The following is a 24267-nucleotide window of genomic DNA, read 5'->3' on the forward strand; positions in this document are numbered from 1 at the left end:
GTATTTGGGGGACACAGATAGCTATGTATTCCCAATCACAGAATATATTAGTTTGGAAATATGCAATTTCAAACTGCACATTTTGAAAGACAGTGTGTGTGTATTCACAGTGTAGCCAATGGGAAACAAAAAAGTGAGTGATAAGATGCCTACTTAAAAAAGCACAACGTCCCTGGTGTATCCCATTCTCCCCATTTTCAATAGTGACATTAAAAGCTTGCACCCAGGAATGAGAATACGGTAGACCATGCTTAGAGGTGGAGTTCAGGGAATGTCAACTAGCTCAGGTCTTGCTAACTCTCCCATCTTTACTCTAATCCAAAGTTAATTCAAAGTGGGACACTGCAATCCATCCAATTTACAGTTTAATCCTAAGGCAGCTAGGCAACATCTAAATGAACAGATTTTTTGAATTCCATGCTACGAGGTCATAAAATTGCTCCAACCACAGAGCTGCAGATCTGTGCTTGGATCTCTTTATCCTCCCAGTTGCAGCTGACATGGAAAGAACTGTGTTTGCTTACTTTTCCAGGCTGGGCTTGGAGAAGGGACTTTGGAGGCATTCTGGGGAACAGGGAGGGGAAGTGACAGGCACTCCAAAATCTGACTGATCCTCAGCCTGCTTCCTTCCCACTCAAAGCATCACATTCAGAGAGCCAAAATCAAAATCACCTAAGTGTTTTTCAGGGCAGAATGAACTCACGTTTGTGTTCCTTTCTCCATGGGATGCCCATAATTCTGAGTAAGGGGCATCCTGAGTAGACTGCACCCTGAAGCATGTTTGCATAATTTGCACTTTTATTTGCTTTATTATACCACAACATGGCTCCATAGGATTCACCACTTATGCCCTATATAAGCTATGACCTATATAAGATATTGCTTTCAAACATCTGTCCTGATGGTGGAATAAGATGTGGTGCTAGGCATAGGACTGTCTTTGAAAAGTGCCCTAGGCTGAGCGCACCTTTCTTTCCTGGTAATTTGCCTTTGCCATTCTCCATGTTGCTTTCTCACCAGCAGGACTACCCAATGATGTTGTTCTAAATCTTATAGAGAAGGGGAAGAACTCAACCCTGGGGTGATATATTTCAGGGAAACCAGCTTCAAGCAGGAAAGGACTAAGACCCTCACACTGAGTCTGAGCCTAACTGTCACAGTATCTTTGGACACCAAATCCATGGGGGAGCTGGGGCAAAGATAGCAAATCTGATCCAGATTTCCCTGAGGACTACTCCCTCTACAATGATGGCCTTGCGTTCCTCAGTACCTGCTCACCAATTTAGGCAATGCAACACGTAAGAAATAACAAAGGGTTAGTACAGAACTACATTTTTGGCCATAGGACTTCCCCTTTAAGGCTTTCTACCCATCACCAAGCATGGGAAGGGAGACTCCAGCAGGATCTAAAGGCTCAGCTGGAGCTAAGAACCAGATGGAGTGATTTGCCTGCTTTCTGTGATCTGTCCAAGGTACTGAAGGACTTGCTTTTGTCTGGTCCAAGGTCAGAAAAACTTTTGGCCTATTCATTTTCTATTCTGGTCATCACCCAAGGGTGTTAATTGATCCTGCTTACCTTCTGTGGACTCAAATGGCTAGAAACATATATAGTGTTCAACACTGAACATTTGGGGAGGTGAATATATTACTTTGGTCCCCATGCTTGAATGTACTGTAGATTTCCACTTTTCACCTTGTTTATAGCCTGTTTGCTTATCATCAGCTGCTAGTTCTTTTTTCCCTTCTTTGTCGTCTTCTTCCTGGGAATTGCATTGCCAATCATACTGGCTGTCACTAAGAGAAAAATGACTTAGAGCAAAACTTCTTGTACTGCATCTCTCCTACTCTAGGGCCCCTTTAAGCTAGTTAGGGCATTATACAGGGCATATGATCATATCACACCACATAGCCAAGTAAATGTGGTGTGGGCATGAGCATTCCAAATTCAGGGAAGTACTGTCTCCACTGCATTGCTCCCCACACGTTTTCAGTGAAATCAACAGCATTTGTGAAAGAGCTCCCCATATTTTGAGACAGTGCTGGTGTATGCTTGGTTTTATTCTCTGTGTATAGTTGTGTGTATAATAGGTGAAATGTTTTAATAAAATTTTTGGATTCTGGATTCTGGGTCCAATTTCAAATTCTGTGCTTGTCTGCCATAATTGCAGAATCATGAATTACAAAGAACTCCAGCTCTAAGGTTGCTTTACACTCTGGCTACAACAAAGACAAATTAACACAATATTCATTTAGTTTATGAAGTGGGTCTTCTAAATAGCAGTGCCATGGAAGGTTACAAAGGACATGAAGATAATATTAAAAGAAAAGCACAATGTCAACAGAAATAAAGATTGATTTATCTTTCCTTACTGAATGTTGCAGTTAGGTAAGCTGATTTTGCAGTGAGATCATCAGTCACAATTGAAAGGTAATCTGAAAATGGATTAGTACAAAGTACCCATTTCTGCTCCATAGATTTTGCAGTGGAAAGGCAGTCAGTGCTGCAAGAGACTTCACAAAGTTGGAGGAGATCAGTGCTTACTTCATGTGCCACAATGCATGGGGCACATGTGACAATGACTGAGCTATATTGCTGTGTCCTGGATGATTTTCCCCCTCTGTGTCTGTTCACTATTTGCCATCCAGAGATGCATGGCACATTATTTCTGAATTTAGGAGTGAAGCCTGTGCCGCCTTAAATCTAAGCACTACACTTCAGCTTGAAAATCAGATCATAAAAGAATTCTGGTGGAGGAGATCTGTAGTCCTATCACAATTGCTTTTCACTGCATGCTGCAAGCTTAGTGAAGGAATAAAAAACAAGTCTGATGTTAGGAGTAACCATGGTTTGTTGTATCCACGTTTCTGAGTTTTACAGGGCTCTTTCTCAGGCAGGATGCAAGGGAGCAAAAGTTGTGTTAAATGTCCACTTTGCACTATGTGTTTTACAACACTGAAGGAGAAGATGTCGGGTGAATGTACCCTATATGAGGTGATCATCTTGACTGGCAGATCCTGGAGGTGGAGTGAAGCTGAGGTGTTGGGGGCAGAGCTGGATGTGCGTCACACAGCCTGATGTATGCCCTCTAAGCCAGCAGGTGGTCCTCAGCTGTAGTGTCTGCAGCCAGATGAAGTAAGATGCAATGACTAGTTTTGGCCAGCAACTGTTAAGGCTGTGTTTTCTCTCCTCACATAACGGCATTACATGGTGGTTGTGAGGAGAAAAGCCTTGCACAAACAACACAATGACAAATCATAAGGTATCTATGTATCAATTTTGAAAAAGAAAATAAAAACCACTAACAGGGATGAAATAGGATCTACACCCCCACTGTGTGATGGACAGGAAGGGTACAAAGGTAATAAATGAATGCCCAGTTGGAATTTTAATTAAATAAGCATAAGATATGCCATATGCCTTATCCCAGCCTCCCCTCCCCAAAACAGGTGCAAATATATTTAGCATGCCGATTCAATTCCAAGCCACTTTGCATGGATGCCTACAAAGCAATGCAAATTATTGATGCTGTGCTGCTGGAGCAGCTGAGACCACACAAGTCTGCCTTTCAGTCTACAAAATGCCAAATTGTACACCTCCAGATTGGGTTGACTCCAGTTTATGGAGCTCTGCATATGAGGTACCAGTGGGTAGAAGAGGAGGGGAGATGGACTGGAAGAGGTGTCCCCCCCCCCCCCAATTTTCTGTTTGCACCTCATTTTTGGCCTGGAAGGCAGGGGAAGTTACATGCCAGATGGTGTGTGCTGGTCTCCTTGCACTTTTATTGATTTGACTGTCACTTAGCAATTAGGAGAACTCCTATTATTAAACACTGGTTTCAGATGCAAAATGTTTCAAATGACAATCTTATTGATAGCTGTAAATACTACTTCTGAACTGACTCTAGGGAGAATATGAAAGGAGAATAAGAGGTAATTTATAATTCTTTTGAGAGGACTGCTTTTAATTGAGAACAGAACCTGGGAATTGGGGTGATCACCTGCCCCTGTTAAAATTGGTATAGCTCCAGGCTGGTCTTTAAGCAGCAGGGAGGCAAGCTTGGCAGCTGAATGGACTACACCTGTTTCCATCACAGCCATGTATGTCCTTTAATTATATCTAATTTGCTAATGATCATTACATTTGGAGTTTACAACACCCCCTTCTTTGAGATGGCAATCAAATGTCAACATCTGGTTAATAAACAAAATGACACTTTGTGATTATTGCATAGCAAATTAGAAGTGTTGTAATTTCCTGCCTTCCAGTTAGCAAAAAAAAAGGAGGGGGGGAAGCTGGAGGTACATCAATGAGCTGGAGGTGACACTGTATCCTGTCATTCTCCCCCCACCACCCCCCATGAAAGTGGATCTTTAAAGGATTATAGGAGGAGAATTAGCTGGCATGAAATGTGGCTTCTATTGAATAAATACAATTATTGTTGACTATTACGATGACTTCAGAGGAAATGCATGAGAAAACAAGTTTCCACCCATTAAAAAAGGGTGAAAACACTTGATTTTATTTAGGCTATTTACTTTAGGTGCAGTATAAAGCATTCTAGTGAAATTCAGTGGCTAAAAGTGTGTCCTAGAAAATGGGGACTCCAGTTTCCAGCATTCCCAACCATTGGCCTTGCTGGCTGGGGATGCTGGGAGTTGCAGTGCCCATATCTAGAAAGCACCAGTCTGGCCAAAATTGACAGAGAAAGAGTGGCATTTAACCAGATGTAATTACCTTGCTATGCCCTGCTACCTGATGGCAAAACACATAATTACTAAAATTTTGGTCTCCACCAAGAGGAGGCACTCATCAACATGCTTGTTGCTAAGTCAGGAAAATGTGGAATAGACATGGGGAAGCAGCCCATGCTTGCCTCCATAATGAACAGGTTCCCTTTGCGTGGTCAAAAATGCTGGTATTGTGTCCACTTTGGGACAAACTAAATGGTCTTCAAACTTTGGCTGCAGCCCCCATTTGGATTGGGAATGTGGTGTTCCAGGCAGGGGGACTTAACCTTCCCCCTCTCCTTGCCATTTTCATCCTGATATGTTAACTCTTACTGAGATTGTATTTCTATCTCTCTCCTTATGTATGGAGAATTTGGGGATACCAATTCAGAGAAAGCATAAACCCCTTCCTGGTGTGTTGCAGTTCATTCTGAAGCCCCCCTTGCTTGCCCTAGCATAGATAAGCCAACCCCACATAGCTTTGCTGTCTGAAGAACAGTTTGTCTGCACCTCAGGCTGTGCAGCTTCCCCAAGATCACTGCATTGGCAGAAAATTTTGCTTTGCAAAAAGCCAGTGGGCTTCCTCTGCCCTTGAGGGGACCTTCCTTCTGCTGCCTGCTGCCCCATCCCTGACCCCCAGGGAGGGTTTTTGATATCTGGCAGACAAGGATGGGGTAGGAAGGGGCAAAAGGCAAGAGGGCAAAGTTTATGCGGCCCAGTTTCAGCAGGCCGCACCCACCTGCGCTAGCTGCTGTGCTTGAATTCTCATGCAGAATCTTTCATGCTGGATTTCAGAAGGATTGAGTTGTGCCCAAGGGTCCTGTCTGCAGCATGGTGATCAGGAAGTGCCCCTTCAGTACAACTTCTTCAAAGGCCAATGCCATGAAAGTCATTGTGCACACTAATCCCCAGCTCAGTTCTCTGAGTGCCTGTCCTTATATAATCAAAACAGGTTACTCAGGTGTGAGGTCTCAGCTGTCTTGAGGGAGCCCCCATGCTTCTAAAGTGCAAAAGGTGATTTAGAAAATGAAACAGGTGTAGAGGGACACCCCGATTGCCGCAGGGAGAGGAAATGTGTACCGTGGCCATGCAATGTTGACTGGCCAGGACATGGGAAGGAAGAGGACAAAATGGGAATGGAGAATTGCACTGGATGGGGAATGGGAGAGAATATCCAAAACAGCTGCAACACTGCTGTGCACCTTTTTGTTTCAAGCTTCACTTACAGTAATACTGCTGTCCTTTAAAGGACCCTTTTTGAGTGCTCAGAGAACTTCATGGGCATCATCTCAGCCTAGAAGATGGGTTGGAGCTACTAGCCACCTCCATATGTGTATTACCTACTCTCAACTTATTCATTCATTTATATCCCAACTTAAGGCAGTTTACACAATCCCTTTGCTTCTTCCATTTTGCCTTCACAAAAACTCTCTGAGGTAAGTTAGGCTGAGAGTCAGTGAGCTTATGACCAATGGGAACCCCCAGACCTCCTGAGTCTCAGCCTAACATTCAAGCCACCCTGGCTCCTGGTTCTCCCTGAAAATGGAACATAGGAATGAAATAGGTTATACAGGGATTTATTCACCCATGCTGGCTGAAGTTTGGCACTGCAGAAACCCATGTCTCAATGTTTCTGAGATACTTCCTGATTGAGACCAATTTGGTACATTCCCTCATATGGAATATTTATTTATGTAAAGTTTTTCTATGCCATCCAATACCACAGTCTCTGGATGGCTTACAAAGAGGGGGAAAAAACCCAGAAAACAGCATACCAAACAAGCACACGGCATCTAACCATTAATGATAAAATCAAGGATAAAACCAATTAAATAATAAAATGTTGGGAAAATTAAAAGGGTTTCCTTTGATGCTGAAAAGAATAAAGCAAAAGTTCCAAGTGAACCTCACTGGGGAGCATGTTCCAAAGTTGGAGCACCACTGTTGAAAAGGCCCTTCTCCAGATAGCTACCCTCCTAATTTCCTTCAAAGAGGGCTCCCAGAGAAGGGCCTCTGATCTCAAGAGGCAGATAGGAACATAGGGAAGAAGGCACTTCTTCAGGTATCCAGGATCCAAACCATTTAGGGCTTTATAGGTCATTACCAGCATCTTAAATTGGGCCCAGACATCAATTGGCAGCCAGTGTAAACAGTATAAGACTGGTGTGATATGGGAGTATCTGCCAGTCCTCATTAAAAACCTGACAGCTCTATTCTAGACCAATTGAAGTATCTGGACCATCTTCAAGGGAATATGTCTGCTTTCCCTCTCATCTCTTCCTGTTGTTACCTCAGTGGCTTAGGGAATGTTGAAAACTGCTCTTCTTCACAGCAGAAATGGAGCTAACAGTATCCATTCATCCCATGATTTGCTCATTTGTTCATACCCTCTGCTCATGTATTCATTTCCACATTGCACTGAAAAACAACTGGCCTGTAATAACATTAGCAAACAACAATTAGCAACTCCATAGCAGTGGGTCCAAAAGATTATGCACAACTTCATCACAGGAAAAGACTGAAGCAAAGTTTGACAGTCTAAAAACTTTCAAAGCATGGAGAAATAGAAAGGCCTTTACCTGGGGTCCAAAGGACCTGGGGAATAGAGGGTTAGGGTTAGGATAGAGGTCACCCAGGCTTTTGTGGGGGTTGGGAGATTTGCAGGTATAGTCATAGTACCAAAAGTCTTTTCCCTATTGGCCACTTTCCTCACCTCTGAAAGTGAGGGCAGTCATCAAAGGACCTCCAAAGTTGATCCGAACATGTGGCAGTTTCCTCAGCTGGCATTGCTCTTCTAAGTATCTGTGACAATAGCAGCAAATGGAGAGCATCTTTCCCATTCTGGAGTCTTCTAGATGTTTGGGGCTTCAACTCCAAGCAGTCCAGCTAGCATGACCAATAATCAGGAAGGCTGGACATTTTAGTCCAGGAAAACACCAGGGTGGGGCAGGCTGGTATAGAAGGTTTGTCATGGTAGGCTATTTCTGTGTGACCTCAGGCAGGTAACATGACTGGAGAAGGGGGGGCAAAGAGACATGTTGCAGTGACTCCCAGATGGAATTTATAGTTTCAATGCCATCTTAAGCCATATGAGAAGCTTGGGATACCAGCATGCTGGGAATATCCACTCACATAGATTTTTTTTTTTTTTCCTGTAACTTTACATTCTTGGAGAAATATTCAGTCAAAGAGAAGCACTTTTAAATTCCCAGTGATTTCACTGGGAGAAATTTCAGAACTGGTTTACCTCTTCCAGTTGAATTAAGTGGAACATAATATTGTTTCATGTACCTGGAATGCGTTCTTTGCCTATTGACCTAATGTAAAACCCTCTTCACATTGGTGTCGCCATTTAATATTTGCTTTCATCCATATGTGTTTATCTTTCTTCTGTTGATGTAATTCTGTCATTGGAATAAACAAAAGCTAGCTGATTAATCACAGTGCTATTATGAATCAACCAAATCTGTATAGTATTTGCATATGAATGAAAACAGTAGTTCTAAAGAGAAAGACCTTAAAAACCAGCACCTCTTAGGAGTTGAGTGATGGGCCGGGAGCATGGCTCAGGAAATGGCACATACTTTGCATGCAGAAGGGTTTTGTTTCCATAGCTGGCATCCGACTCTGAACAGTGATGGTTTGATAGATCAATGGCCAAACTCAGGATAAGCCTCATACGAGTAAATTCATAGGCCTGAGCTTTCTGTATGTGTGTGTGTGTGTGGAGGCAGGGCCATGCAGAAGAAAATGTCTTCTAATATGTCCTCTGAAATGTCTTCTAATTTTATTTTTAAATCTACTGCCTTGAGATCTTACATGAAGTAATTTAACCAGCCTAAATGTTGAGGTTCTACCTGTGCATATATTTGGCACCTGATGCCTAACATTGTGAAACATATTTGTGATGAAAAGACTGCTCCTATCACGCTCACATGGGTGCACACACACACATACATACAGAGAATGGCCATTTCAACAAAGCTGTTTTTAATTCCACAAAGATTAATGCCAGTTATATCCCATGTAATATACATTTAACATGTCCCTCACCCTAAAGTTATTACTTTTATGGTTACAACATGCTTGCATTGAAACGTTTCATTTGGAAGAAATGCAATATATTTTTTCTTGTTCTATTAAATATACCATAGGATATTACTTTTTAAAAAAATGCCCAGATGGAATGAAATTGACTTTATTTTGAGGGGCATGCAACAGCCAACATGTTCTGGATTTTTAAAGGAAAGATTCAATGCAGTCTGTTTATCAGGACTGCTTTAAATATGCCTTGTTTAATGCTTTTCCCGGGAACTCAAGCACCTGCTAGTTTAACATGTGCAATAGGTTGGTGTGTGCTTTGATACAGGCTTTGCTGATTAATCTAAAATCTTTAAAAAATACTACCCAGAAATCCTTAATAAGCTTTCCTCTCCTTGGCAACTTCACAATAATTATAGATTTTAAAATTTTGAATTGGAAAGTACAATAGCTAAATGTTGTCCACACTTTCAAATGTTGTTAATTCAAACTTTTGAAAAAATTTTTTAAAAGGACCCTCCTAAAAATCAGAAACTCCACTTTTTCAACAGGATAGCAAGACTCCCTGTTCTATTTAAAAGAAAACAAACATTTAAAAGAATGACAATCTTACCGGGTGCATGAATGCTTTATGCCATTTGCTTCATAAGATCTCTGCCTATGAAAAGATGAATGAGAGGAACTCTTACATTTCCATATATTTAAATAGAAATCCCATTTCACATTACCAAATGGTGATGACTGACTTTTCTGAAATGTATAGATTGCACTATAATATTGACCTATATTGCACGGTTGTTGTTAAAGTTACAACTGTTTTGTCTGCATGCTGATTTTTCCATTTCTAGATTCTTTAAATCTGTCTGCCTGACAGATTTAACTGATGTGTAAGAGATTTAACTTAAATTGGGTATTCAGGTCTCATGAATGAAATCCCAAATCACATTTGACTTGACCAATTTTTCTTTAAAAAATGAAAGACAGAAGGATGAAAACGTTTTCAAATTCTTCACTGGTTGGCCTGGCTTTCCTTTCCTGCCATCTGTCCTTTCCCTTTGGCCTCCTCATTTCTGACATTTCTATTGTAAGTTATTGCAGGCACAGACCTGTCTGTTTGCTTTCATTGCTCTGCAAAAGACCACATACTCTGATGTTAAATAGAATAAAACAGCAACAGAAATCTAGTCGTGGAAGCAAATGTGTTGGGTTAATACAAAAATAACCATTCAGCCTGAGCACTAATTTCCACTTTTTTCTGATTTGTTTTCTCATTTTAATATGGTCTTAGTATTGTCAGTGCAGTTCTCAATATAAACTCTCTCAAGATGGTGTTGTGCTGATTGAAAAGTCTGCTATGTTAAGGAAGTGCTCAGCCATGGCCCACTGGCTGGAGTCAAAGGGCAGCATCTGGTACTATTCTCTTGATAGTCAATTGCTTCTTTCTTTTGCTCTTTTCAGCCCAATGTGCAGTGCAAAGAGTTGTGTTTTTGTGCTAAGAGCCCGAGTGGAATGGCAGCCTTCGAAGCATAAATCTGTTCTTGCTGCCAACACCCTGAATTAGCCAAACAGTCACAGGCCGAGTGCCAGGTGAGAAGTGGTTTTCAGATCAAATCAAATCTATCATCTCCTCTCCAGTATCTGGAGGTCTCTCTAAGTGTGACCCTTGCTTAGAATTGCCCATTGTGCAAATGTGACGGAACAATTACAGTGTGGCGGTTTTTATTGCAAGTTTCTTCTTTCTCCTGCTATACTTGCATAGTGAACATACATGTTCTGATTTTAAGGAATATTTGGCAATTTGTAACATTGAATAAAATGGCTGTGTGAAGCAACATCCAGGATACATAGAGTAGGCATGTCTAGACTGGAAATCTTTTGTTTGTTTTTTTCCCTCTAGCAATATCCTCTAAGAATCCTGCAGAAGCAGAACTGAAAAATGGCTTATCCAATTGAAACTTCATGGGGAATTTAGGTAAGCACAACATAATTACCAACTTAGGCATCTGGTTAGGGGGGTTAACACCACTACTCATGTGGCAAATGTCATGGGACCCTAAATAGCTACTAAGTGGCCAGGGTTAGGGTTTTAGGTTTCTTCTGAAAATGCAGGTAACTTAAGGACATTTTTCCAGTGAATCTGATTTTTTATTTCTCTTTAAGACCAATGTTTATGGCAGGTTTCATTGAGCTGTGATTTTTGCTAAAAAGTTTGGAGAAGATGAAACGGTTTGCAGGGAGAGGCAGTGGTGAGAAGAAATAGGAAGGTGTTCTGTGGTCAGTTGCTGCAGGCAAGTGCCTTGAAATATGGAAACAGCTGGGACATAGGCTGTGTTCAGACATGAAAAGCCATGGAGGGTTTTCTTTTTGTTTTGTTTTTTTGCCACTGTTGATCCACCTAATTGTCCAAACCCTGTTCTGGTATTTCACCATGGTAAATTGGGCTTTTAGAAACCATGATAAGAATCGATATGTTCTCTGGTTTCTCCATACCATCATGGCTTGTCTGGTTGTCTAAACCTAGGACTGTGGTTTTCCCCATCCTAGTAGGCAACTTTCACAGAGTCCCCTGGAAAGAGTGGCCACTCTAGAAGCTTCTCCAGACTTCCACCCTCTACTATCCTTCTCTCCCTAGTAACTGTCATGTGGATCAATGAGGAAGAAGCAGGTGATGGAGGCAGGGAGCAATGCATTTTTGGATTGAATTTTAGGTGCAGTGGCTGATAGGATACAGGCCAACCAGGGAGGATGGAAGCCACAATAACATAGGAACCATTTGATCGGTCTGGTAAGAAGCTGGGAATCATGGCAGCCCAGTTTCTGAGTGGCTTCAAGAATCCTCCACTATGACAGCTCTTCCATGAGGCTTTGTCCTAATGCTCAGAGAACCCCAATGGAAGAAACAGAGCTATGAGAAGAACTCATTTTTCAGCTATCCATATTCTAACAGAGGGCCATTTGAATTATTGGTAAAGCTAATCTAGCATCATTTCATAAATGTCTACTCAGAAATAAGCTCACTGAACATAATGAAGCTTACCCCTAGTGCTGTATAGTACTGCAACTTTATTTGCACAACACAAAGAACTGCCTCTCTCTCCCTTGTCATACTTTGTTGAAGTCCACTGCCTAGCTTGAGCCAGTGCAGATAATCTCATATTCATTTATGCTGCACCAGCTAATTTAGCATTGATTTGCAAAGCAAGGTGTGTTAGTAAACTCACCATGGCCATTTCCTTTGCTATTATTTTTACTACTTTAAGAATGCTTAATCAAATGATTGATAACTCAGCAGAGTACATACTACAGAACAGCTGCAAGTTTTGAACACATTCAGCAACATCTACTAACTAGTTAGTTGCTTTTTGGGTGGGCCAGTGGGGAGAGGAAAGAGAAACCGTGTGCTTAACGATGTGCCTATGCAATGCAAAATAGAGGAGCCATTCTGTGCTGTGTATTCTGGTTTGATGGTTTGGTAACCAGTGGACACATCTGGAATCTAAATATGATAGCACTCTACAAGTATTTGAAAGGCTGTCACAAAAAGGAAGGACAAACTCTCTTCTTGCTCATCCCAAAGTGTAGGACATGAAACCATGAACTCAAGTTGCAGCAAACTAGATTCTGGCTAGATAAGAGAAAAAATTCATAACTGTTAGAGCAATGAAGCAGTGGAACCAGTTGGCCAGAGAGGCTGTATGCTCTCCCACACTAGTGGAATTCAACATGAAATTGGACAGTAACATTGAGTGGGTTGGTGTGACTTGGTGACCTGCACCAGCAGAGGGTTAGTTTTTCTGATTTCCCTGATTTTCCAGTGAAGTGAGTTGTGCAGGGAGGCTATATGGCTACAGAAGGGTCTTCACTAACAGGACATGTGTGTGTACCTGTGGGCTCAGCATTCTTTTGCATCTCCTTCTCACATGTAGAGCTTACACTCTTCAGGAATGGCTGTTCCAGTTTTCAATGTAAGTGGTTTTGAGTGTTCGGTGTCAAAATAGCTCGTTATCTCACATGTCTAGAAAGGTGTTTTCAACAGTGCCTGCACCGAATTTCAAGTTTCTTTGTAGTGTGACATCATTGCAAACAGTTTTGCATATGATTTTGGTCCCTGCTTTAAATGAGAGATCTCCAGATGCTTGGTTTCATAGTTTTAGCAAGACGACAAGGTGTACCTGGATACCAAATTTCAGCTCTCTACCTAGAGTGTCTGCTGCTTGCTGAGAGCAAAAAATCAAGGATATTTGTTGCACCCAGAGATGAACATTATATATTCATTTCATTTTAGATTAAAATTCAGTATACATTCTAGGTAATGACAGATTCTATCATTTTCTGGATTGTCTCATGGCAAATTGGTCATGAGGACACACGATGCAAGAAATATGCTATACAAGTCAATAAGTCAAATTGATTGTGAGATACCTTTCAGAGTACGCCATGCCTTATCATAGTGTTTCCTGTCCCTTGTGACTTTACCTTCCTTTTGAAAAGAGAGTCAATGCAGAAGTGCATGCTTTGGCAAGCATCCAGGGATTATAATTAACTATGGCATTTCTTTTCACTTGTCCCTGGACATGCATTAAGTGTTTTGTGTTCTCTTTTTGTTCACTGTCTTCTGACCTAAAATTCAACCAGGGCCTGCACATCCACACAACAGGCAATGTACAGCTGTTGAGCATCATGCACACAGGTGTTCCAGTCAGTACCCTCTGCCCTGCCAGCAGTTTCTTTCCTTCTCTCAATTGGCAATCAAGAATTTTGGCAGTCTAGTTTGGGTGGTTAGCAGAAATGATGGAGCAAGTGCAGCCCACCCACTGTGAATGAATGAGAGCTCATTCAACTTCTTTCTCACTTCCTGGTCCTCCTCATTCCTGAAGGAACATGCCAAAAGGAGCATGTGAATCATCCTGGAAATATTTCCAGATTAATCTTGCAGGAGCAAGGTGTAGTGGAGAGAGGATAAGCGTGAATTAGCTAGTAAAGTTCCGTGCAGATGAAGCATGCAATGTCCAGCTTGTTTTTGTGAAATCAGACTTGTTTTTTTACATGGCTCTTTGACAGCCTTTACGAAGGCACACGGAGAGGTCAAATGAGCATCCCAAGGTCAGTGTGAGTCAATGCCTGCATTTGCATTCAACCTCCAGGAACGGCTTGACTCCTGATCCTTTGTTCTGTCCATGATACCCACCCAGAAATAATTGAAAAGCTTTTCCAGCACATGGCAGCGAGTGGTTTCTTTCATGCTAGTGACAATTCTTTGGCTCTGTTTTCATGCCAAAGGACAGAAAATATTGCATTCTGTTCATTGAAAAAGAGAAATTCGTAAAGATATGAAAAGTATTGTATAGGAAACCAGAGGGCTTTGTCCTAAGAAGTTTCTGTATAGTTCTATAAGAATGGAGAGTTCCCTATACATCATGAAAAGTAAACTCATCATGAATGAACTTCTGCATCTGAACTGTTCTTGAGAATATTTTGCTGTGACCAAGCTTATCATGTCATGGGGGAGGACGATATCAGGAAAATGAATGTCTGTCCTTCTGTAACTAGTAGAGTTGCTACCCAAATTTAATCTAAAACAGAGATTGAGGATAATTTGGATATATTTGCTCAAGCAAAGCATCCAAGGAACTAGGGGAAGCCACCCAAAAATAATAATAATAAAATATTTGACTAGGCACATTTTTCAGCAGGGCTAAGTCAGATACTAGACATACGTACGTATGTACATACATACATATATATGGATGTTAATCTGGGTGATTTGTGCCTCTCACCAGCATAGAATGTTCTCTTGGGAATTTGGCGATCAAGCAGTGGCCAATCCTGCTATGACCTGGGATTACAGCTAACAGTAAATTTCATCTACATTTCAAAGAAAAAACATAAGAAGCAAACTACAAATTAGAGAAGGCTAGCAATATTACTCACAGAAATACCTACCAATTTCCACACCAGGGGTGCACCACCTCCCTAACCCTTAAGCGCACAGGCAACAATGGTTTGGGTATTAGAGATGCCCAGAGATGCACAAACACACGGAGCCCAATTCAGATCCCTCTTCCGTTGCTGCTGATAGAGAGGGGCAAAGAAATAATGGTCTCTATCAGGATCTCTGGAGAAATGAATGCCGCTTAAAGGAGGACTGACTTCAGAAACAGGGGCAAAGCCAGGGCACTCTGGGGGAGTGGGCATGCAGCCTCTGGGCTCCAGGTCACGCACCCTGAATCTGGTGCTGTTCAAACACACTTGGGATAGCTCAGAGTGCATGCAAGAGAGTAGTCCAGAGGGTATCTGCAATGCTTCCCGCCTTTCTTGAGGATGTGGGGTTTGATGCCTTTGGTTCTGTTTTCTAGGGTTGCTCTGACTTCTAGGACTCTTTTCAGGCAGGTCCCACATCAGCAGATCTTGACGATCGACTTTTACAATTTCTGGAGACTCCTGGTTTTGCATCTGTGGTGTGTGTGCTGTGTGACCATGTTTTTCTGTGCTTTTCGAGTTATGACAACAGCAAGAAGATAGATTTTCTAAATACAAAAGCCAACTTCATGGTTAGCTTAATGAATTTGCATAGGAGGATAAAGTTTATACAACTAGACATTGTGGGCAACATTATGCTAATGTTAAGTTGTTGGTTATCTGATTACCACTCACAGCAAAAAAAAAAACAAAAAAACAAAAAAACAAAACCAGCACTTTATATCTTTTTATGCTGTTCCTAACAAAATACAGCATACAATGAGCTACTGTAGGTGGTACCATCAGTGGTCTGGGCATTCCCAGTGGAAATGTTTGTCAGCTTGATGCAGCCAGCTCTTGCACCAGATCACAGATTCAGTGCAATCTAGTGGTTAGATGATGGACCTGGACTTGGTTGACTTGAGTTTAAATCCCCATTTGTGATAGGAAAACCTCACCATCAGCTCAACAAGGTTGTTGTGAAGATAAAATGGCACAACTAACCCAAATGTGAGCTTTTTTTTTAACATGTGGCATCTTCAAAAAGTTGGGGAAACACCTATTATTGGAACAAGTACATTCCAAAATTTTGTCAACCAGAAAATTTTCAGATTTGGTTTTTAGTCTGTTCAAATCATCATTAAAATAAGCATTAATATAATTGTGTTGATGTCTCTTTGATCATCCACTTTTAAAGTTTTACAGGCATTGTCATATTGTTTGTTTTTCTTGTTTGCTTGCTTTCTTATGAAATTTGCATTCCACTCTTCCTCACTCCATATGCTAAACCTCTTTCATCTTCAAAACTAGAAATTCATAGGACAGAAATTCATCCAATGAACTCAATCAGGAATTTGAACTCAGATCTCCCTAGTATACAAGTGAAACCCATAGAACAAAGCATGGTCATAGCATTCCAGAGTTTTAGTTTTGGACTGTGATGGTGGGTGTGCTTTATTTCAATGGTCACCCAAGTACAAACTCCCTAAAAATAAGATTGCACATCATTGAGAAATGGTTCTAGTACAGATTGTTCCCTGTTGCCCTTGTTTTGAAAGTGGGGGGCATTCAAAATGTCACTGCATCATCCCAGGCTGAAGTGACACATTCCATTTATGCCACTTAGCTTCCATCTTATGCTGCTAATGAATAGACTACAGCTTGCATCCATCACAGGAAAGTTGCATATGGAGGAAATGTTCTCGCACACACTTAAAGTCAGAAAACAGCATGGTGACTTTCATATTTGAAACTTAACTGGGAGAACAGGAGCTTCAGTGAAGGACTTTTATTCATATTTACTTTGTGAGCTTCAGGAAATATCAGGTTTTTAAGCATCAGTTTTAAGGCTATTTATTTGCGCCGGATCACCACTTTCCATAGCACCGGGAAAGATTTAGAACACCATGTGAGTCAAATGGGGAGGCGCTGCTTATTTGATTCAGCTTATCTAAGGATAGTTGTGGGAGTGCAATGATAATTGTTTATGGATGTCTTGAGGCATGGGAATGAAGATCGTATTTCCTCTGCAGAGTTTCCAGCAGAACTGTATCCTTATTACATTAATTTCCACTGTGAAGAATAATGCACCATTTCATAAGGGTACAGTGATGCTTTCAGAAATATTTTACACAAGGGAAAGGAAGTCCTTTAGTTTTATCGATGTGTAAATAAAGAGTTGACTCTGCTGCATTTAAATTTTAAGCCTCTGTTGCCAGCCTTCCAGGACACTGCAAGCCTATGACCTTGAGCCAGAGATGGGCCCAGAGGTTAGCAGAGAAAGCACTTCATTGCACTTTCAGTAATAAAAAGGGTAATTGGGTTCCTGCGTTATTTATAATTATCCACTGGTTCCTTTGGTTTGCCAGCATTTTGATGCCTCCTGCTGTTAATCAGAAGTCCCAATGAGTTATAGTTCCCAGTGCAAAACAACATCTCTAAGGGGTTCTTCTGGCCTCCACATATGCCCGTTGTTGGGATAACATGGAACCCTTTTCAGTAACAGTGAAACAGTGGCTTCCAGAACATAAGACCATACTATGACTAAGTGCAGTGCAAGCAGTTTTCTATTATATATAATTGTAAATATGACAGTGATGACATTGCTTCTATACCCCACTTTTTAGCCTCTTGTGAGGAACCCAAGGCAACTTACACAGTTCTCCATTCCATTTTTATCTGCATCACAATCCTGTAAGATGGGTTTGGCTGAGAGTGAGTTATTGGCCCAATCCTTATAACATGCAAACTAGGGTTGTGACAGAAAGAGGTTAAACCATTTTTAAAATGGCTTTCAAAAGAGAAGAATGGGTCAGTCATAGACCCTAGAGTGCACTCTTCACTCACCAGGTGTTTGGAAGGCAAAGGGAAACCTCTAATTTAGTCCTGCAAAAAAGAACAGATTATTCAAGGAAGTTGAATGCACCTGCCATGGACTAGTTGTCCACACACTACTTTATACCACCTTCAGAAAACCTAAAGGAAGAAGGGCTCTATTGAGCTATTATAACTTCTAAGGAGCAATATGTTTTATTATTGAACAACAGTTATAAGCTTTTTAAAACCCATGCTGGGGTAGATAATAGCCAATGAAGGCACAAAGTAATTAAAAGTATATAGACAGCATTTAGGTGCATGAAACAATGTTTTTCACCTCTAATATTAATGCCAAGTGACTTGACACTCATCTAAAGTAAATAACATGATACTACTCATGCATAAGCACCAACCAAAGCAGTTTGACCATAACCCATTTCCAGTGTTCTAATAATATTTTTTCTCATACATTTGGGGTGAGAAAAATAGAGCTCTGCCCATCAGACAAATTGACCAAATAAAGTAAAGCCAAAATATACTAAAAAATATACTAAAAAGCAGAGACATCATGCTGCCAACAAAAGTGTGTATAGTCAAGGCTATGGTTTTCCCAGTTGCAATGTATGGCTGTGAAAGTTGGACCATAAGGAAGGCTGAGCGCAAAAGGATTGAGGACTTTGAATTGTGGTGCTGGAGTCCCTTGGACTGCAGGGCAATCAACCGGTCAGTCCTAGAGGAGAACTACCCTGACTGCTCTTTAGAAGGCCAGATACTGCAGATGAAACTCAAATACTTTGGCCACATAATGTGAAGGAAGGACTCCCTGGAGAAGAGCCTAATGCTGGGCACAATAGATGGCAAAAGAAGAAGGGGACGGCAGAGGATGAGGTGGCTGGATGGAGTCACTGAAGCAGTTGGTGTGAGCTTCAGTGGACTCCAGGCGATGTTGGAGGACAGGAAGGCCTGGAGGAATGTTGTCCATGGGGTCGTGATGGATCAGCCACAACTGTGCGACTAACAACAACAACAAAAATATAACAGTGGTATTGCCAATCACTGACTAATCCCATGTATGTAGTCAAAGGCAAGGGTAATAGATGTACATAACCTAAGCTTCTCTGACTAGCTCACAATAAACAAAAATGAAAATAATTTAAATACCAGATATATAAAAGTGTAACATTAAAAGGAAAGTGGAGTATGACAAGAAATGTCACAGTATACTCAAATTAAGCACACATCTTAAAAACTAATCATTTAAAATTAGACTTATTTAGAAATGCTAGGTAGGCTTAAAGATCTGGAAAGATCACAAGGGGGGGTGGGTTCCCAGTAGATATCTCTGGGAAACTTGATTTACAACTGTGTGCCACTCCCTGGGTAGTCACTGAGCTCATTTTATTTGGTAGGGGGCACTTGGAGAAGGGTTTCTGAGGAAGATTCAGTCAGATACATATCAGAAAAATGGTCTTCCAGGTAACCTAATCCCAAACCAATTAAGGCTCCTAAGGTTAAAGCCAGCCTTTAAATTAGGCCCAGAAACAAAGTGGCAGCCTGGATGGTTGACAGCACATAGGTGTAATATGATCAAACTCCCCAGTCCCAGTTAGTTCTGGAGTGGGCCTGTTTTGAGCCAGGTGAATTTTCTGAGCCATTCTTAGAGGCACCCCATGTGTGATGCATTTCAACAGTCAAAATAGGAGGTTAGCAATGATCATGAGCTTGCTTTTTCCACCTGATAATAGCTCCATCCTGCACAGATTGAGTCTTGTCTTCATGCAGTCCATTCCTGTACCCAAGCACTGATTTAGGACAGCCATGGTAATCTGAGTCTAAGAAAACTGGGCATTGTCAGCATGCCTGTGATACCGCCAACCAAATCTCTAGCTGACCTTCCCCAGTGGCTTCACATAGAGGTACTTATCTTTTAGGTAAGTTGATGTTATGTTTTATAGCACTGAAAACTGCCTGACAGTGCACAATAATATTAAGCAGTTGTATAGCACTATGCTAAGTGTTCAAAGGATGAGCATGCAATTTTGGATCCACCGCTACCCCAATGCTTTAAAAAGTTATTACATAATTACATTCAATGCTAGGATTATGGGCTTCTTACCATACAGTAAATCAATCTGGTGACTGGGTTACTCTTTCATTTTTCTTTGAAGTCTTGCACTGGGGAAAATAATTAAGTTCAATAGGAGTCCTTCCGTGGGCATCAATCATCAGATGTCCATTTTGCAAGGCAAGTGAGGTGCCTGTAATGAAATGACACTGCTGAGCAAGCAGCACCTGACCCTTAGGAGTAAGAAGAGGCACTCTCCCAACTTCTGAGGGCTGAGTTATCGCCTACGGCTCCCAGCTCAGAAAAAAATCCCCTCCGTAAATGAAGTGCTACATATGAGTGCATGTGATAAGAGAGGTGGAACAGATTCCTTGGTGACCCCAGGCTAAGGAGTGTTGACAGGCTAGACACAGAGATCGAGGTTGGGAAGGAAGGGCACAGGAACTTATCTCCACATCGGGATGCAAACAGCCGCTCAGCTTATCAAGCCACCGCATTAAAATAGTGTGCTTTCCGAAGCTGCCAAGTCACAACACAGCCTGCACCACCATCAGAATTGAGGTATCTTGTACAGGGGGAACAGCAGTTGCAGTCAAGACCTGGTGTTGGAGGTGCTGACATGATTCAGTCCTTAGGACTTCAGCGCTTACTGGCTTCATCTGTATTCAGTTGTCCAAAGACACATGTGATCACTCAAGGGGAAATTATCAGGATTTGAACATCATCCAGACCACCAATCATCAGCCTTTTTGTAGCCAGGCCCCACCCTTAACCCAAATCTACAACACATGGTCCATTTTTAAAGGTATTACTTTACGCTCATTGTCTTTTGCTCTCTCAAAAGTTACAGGATACAAAGGAAGGGAATCTGGCAAGTACAGCTTCCCATAAAGGGGCATCCCTCCTTAAATTTTCCTTTGCATGCAGTGCCCTTCACATCTGGCCTCTCTCTTGCTCACTCACTCTCTCTGAGCTTGTATTTCCTTTCACCCGCTATACTCCCTTTCCATGTTATTTCCACAAAAGTCAAAAACCAAAAAAACCCAACCCCTAACTCAAAGAAAATGATATTACTGCTACAGCTGCAACTCACATTAGGTCAGGATGGCCAGTAACCTACAGCCTTCTCTAATCCAAGACCCATCATGCTTAGTTTTGTTTACTGCAGGCCCCCATGACTGCAATCATCTTTCCTTTCTCTTTGCTTGACCTCACTCTCTTTCATCTGTTCTTTAAAATAATGCTAAAAGAAAATGAGAGTGCTGGTATGATCCACCTTAAGTGGGGCAGGTGACAAGAGGCTTGCTAAAGTCCAATGATTTAGATAATAGAGCAAAAAACACACTGTAACACAAAAATAGGTTCCACTTGGGTTTGATTGTTTGGAAATGGACCGGAATAGCATTTAAACACTTCTGATTCAAAGAGGAAAATGGAGCAGATGATGGCTTTACTTCAATTCTAACTAACTTCTAGAGAAGTAGAACAAACTTAGCATAGCTATTGTTAGCAGCAGATTGTCATGAGATTCATAAAAAATATAACTAAGATTGGAGATCAATAACCTTTCTAGGTTTTGGAAAGTTAGGGTATTTCAGCCAATTAATACAATGGAGAATACATCATGTTCCTGACAGGCCATACTTGGAGGCATTCACAAGGTGTTCAGTGCTGAGTTTGCCACATTGAGAATGATAAATTGGACTTTGCTCATATTCTTTATTAACTTGGATACATTTATCCACCAGGACATGAGGTAGTGTAGAGTCCCACAAGTCAGCTGTTGTGTAAGATTTTGTACTGTGTTCTCCTTATCTTTACTTCATCCAGGCTCTCTCTCGATGTACCCCTCTCAAGTGTCCCTTCTGTTCTAACTAAAAAGCCTCAGTTTTTCTGCTTTTTGAAAGCAGTGTTCTATACTGATCACTTTTGTTGTTGCTACCTTTGGTTTAACTTTCCAGCACTCCTTACATCTTTTCTTATAGGCTACCAGGTCCCAGGGTCTGATCTCAGAGCCACAGTTCTGCCTTTCTCAGGGTTTCCAAAGCAGGGCCTGCAATTTCAGGGTACAGGGCCAGAACAAAGGTGACAAGCTGCTTCCTACCCTAGATCAAGACCTTTTCCTGAATGACCCCATTATTTCTAGATGCACATGTTTCAAGTTGCCATGTGTTATGCTGAGTTGTGCTGATCCTGGCCTGCAGATGGTGTTTGAATATTACAGTAAACACCAACTGAAAATGACAGAACTAATTTCAAAGACGGTAATGGATTTATATATAAATCCAAAGATATATATGTGTGTGTCCAGTTGAATCAATGCACTGGGTATAAATGCAAGAAGTTAAACAACTAGTGGTCTATGCAGACAACCACTGAATGGTAGATAGGGTAGTCACAGAAAAGTCATCAGTTTGAAGAATATTGGCAAGGCCTTTGTTTTTTTAGGTGATCCTGTTTTCTCATGCTTATCTGATTTTGATTACGTTGTTTAAAGCAACACTTAAGTGATTTAGGGAGGTTGGCTTTTCATGTTTAAGGAATAGACTAGGTTAGAAATTGGTGCTTCCTTGTTACTGTTTCATTCATAAATATTGTAGGAACCACAGATGCATTGTTGTTCCTAGGAATGCCAAATATCTTCCTGCTGGGGTTTGGAAAGACAGTTCAAGTAAACACAAAGGAAAAGTCAGTTATGCTATGCACAGCACCTTTTAGGGTTCATGCTTGCAAATATGTCCATGCCAGACATTCTCCCAGGGCCCCTCTTTAGTTATGCTCCAATTAAAAATGCAAGTAGATTTAATTATTTACTTAATTACTTGCCAGTGCCACCAAGATGAATACTTTCTTGAATCAAGTCTTTAAAAACAACCAAAATGTGGACAGGTTCAGCTTAAACTAATTTAAATACTGTATATACAGGGGGATTTGTGCTGTATGCAGCAATTTCATGGTACGGCACAAGGGTGGCTGATTATAAGATGTAGAAAGGGGAAGGGGAACATTAATTCCATACATATCTCTGAGAGTATCCAGAAAATGAATTCAGCCCTAAGGCCAAAAGAGGTTCCCCACCATCAGATCATTACTTTGCTGTATAGCATGACCATCATGGTCTATTTCTTCTGCACATTCACTTTTCTTGATAATGCACTAAGTTAATCTCCAGTTTGCCAACATGGAAAAGGTCATATGACAAAAAACATTCCAAAAATCAGTTGAACCAGGGTTCAGGTTGGGGGCATGTAACAGCAGACTGACACATCTGCTCTGGAAAACGTGTGTGTGTTAAGTTTTATCTATTTTAGAATTCACAATGCTATATATTTACATTGCTGTGCTTAAAAATACAACCATAAGATGTTAACCATATGTCATTGTCCAGCTTGCAGCTCGATGATCTATATAGTTACAGGGCCTTTGTGAACTTGAAATGGAAACCTTCAGTTTGCATTCCAGTGCGTGTCAGGCTAGCGGGGACCTGCCATTGCTACACAGCAATGCAGCATATTCCAGTTCCACTTCTGTACCATACAGTACATCAAACACTATTTTCTTACAACAATGAATGGATGCAGATGCTTTGGTCCGGCGGGTCAAATATTTTTCAAACACACACCATTTTCTCATATTTTGACATTAAAATGTTGCATGCTCATCCAGAAATTCTTACTTGAAATGAGCTATGTAGCCATCTAAATGCAAAGTAATCCTTGGCGCTTTCCTGATGCCGTTTACAGCTGTGGCCGTTCTGCCTTCTTTGCATCTCCAAGCATCCCAGCTGAGAGCAATAGCGGAATGTGCCGGAAGGAATACGTTTGGAGTTTCCGAATTTTCAAGGTGCTTCATGGTTCGTTTCACAAGGTGCCTTCCCAAAGCCATCCCGACACTGATACCCACTGTGCCTAGAGAAGATCTCCTCCCACTTCTTGTATGGGTTAAGTCCGCCTGATTCACACATTCATACAGGAGAGAGGAAAAAGGAATTCCAACTGCCCATTATCAGTCACGGAGCAAGCCCCCACCCCGAGAACAGCCATCAATCCTCTTTCTTGAAAACAAGGGAGATTACAATACCAAAAGGGTTTATTGCCATTGCTGAAATGAAGGCAATCATCAAAGTAATTTTTTGCTTTGCTTGGAACAGTAGGTGGGAGGTTAAATAGAGGTTAAAGTACGTTAACATAAATGAAAGCAGTCGTACAGACCAGCCTTTCTTTCAGTGCAATTCACAAACTGTTCCCAAAAATGGCTTAAGCCTTCACTGTAATCCATTAAAATTAATGGGATTTTTTCTGTTATGGGGTTCAATGTCTTCCATTAAATCCTCCCTTTAAAACCCACCTTTTTTGGAGAAGCCTTTGGCTTAACCTCTTAATCTTCATCCGTAACTGAAAGGAAACCTGAGGGTATGCAACAGCATTTGTTCAGGTTTATGACCTGCCCAATTTGGGGCCAAACTAGCTGTTAAACAGGAGGCTGCAGCTGAAAGGGCTAGATCTCCTTTGCTCCCTCCCAATTATGCACCAGTTTTCACTGAGCTGGCAAACCTGTGTTTAGGTTGAACCATTTCAAATTGGTGAGGGGAGCTTGTATGACTGAATATTCCTACATACAAATACAACCATCAAAAACTAAACACCAAACAGAAGGAT

Source organism: Varanus komodoensis, unplaced genomic scaffold, assembly GCF_004798865.1.
Source record: "Varanus komodoensis strain SLA01 unplaced genomic scaffold, ASM479886v1 scaffold13_3, whole genome shotgun sequence".
Classification (NCBI taxonomy): Eukaryota; Metazoa; Chordata; class Lepidosauria; order Squamata; family Varanidae; genus Varanus; species Varanus komodoensis.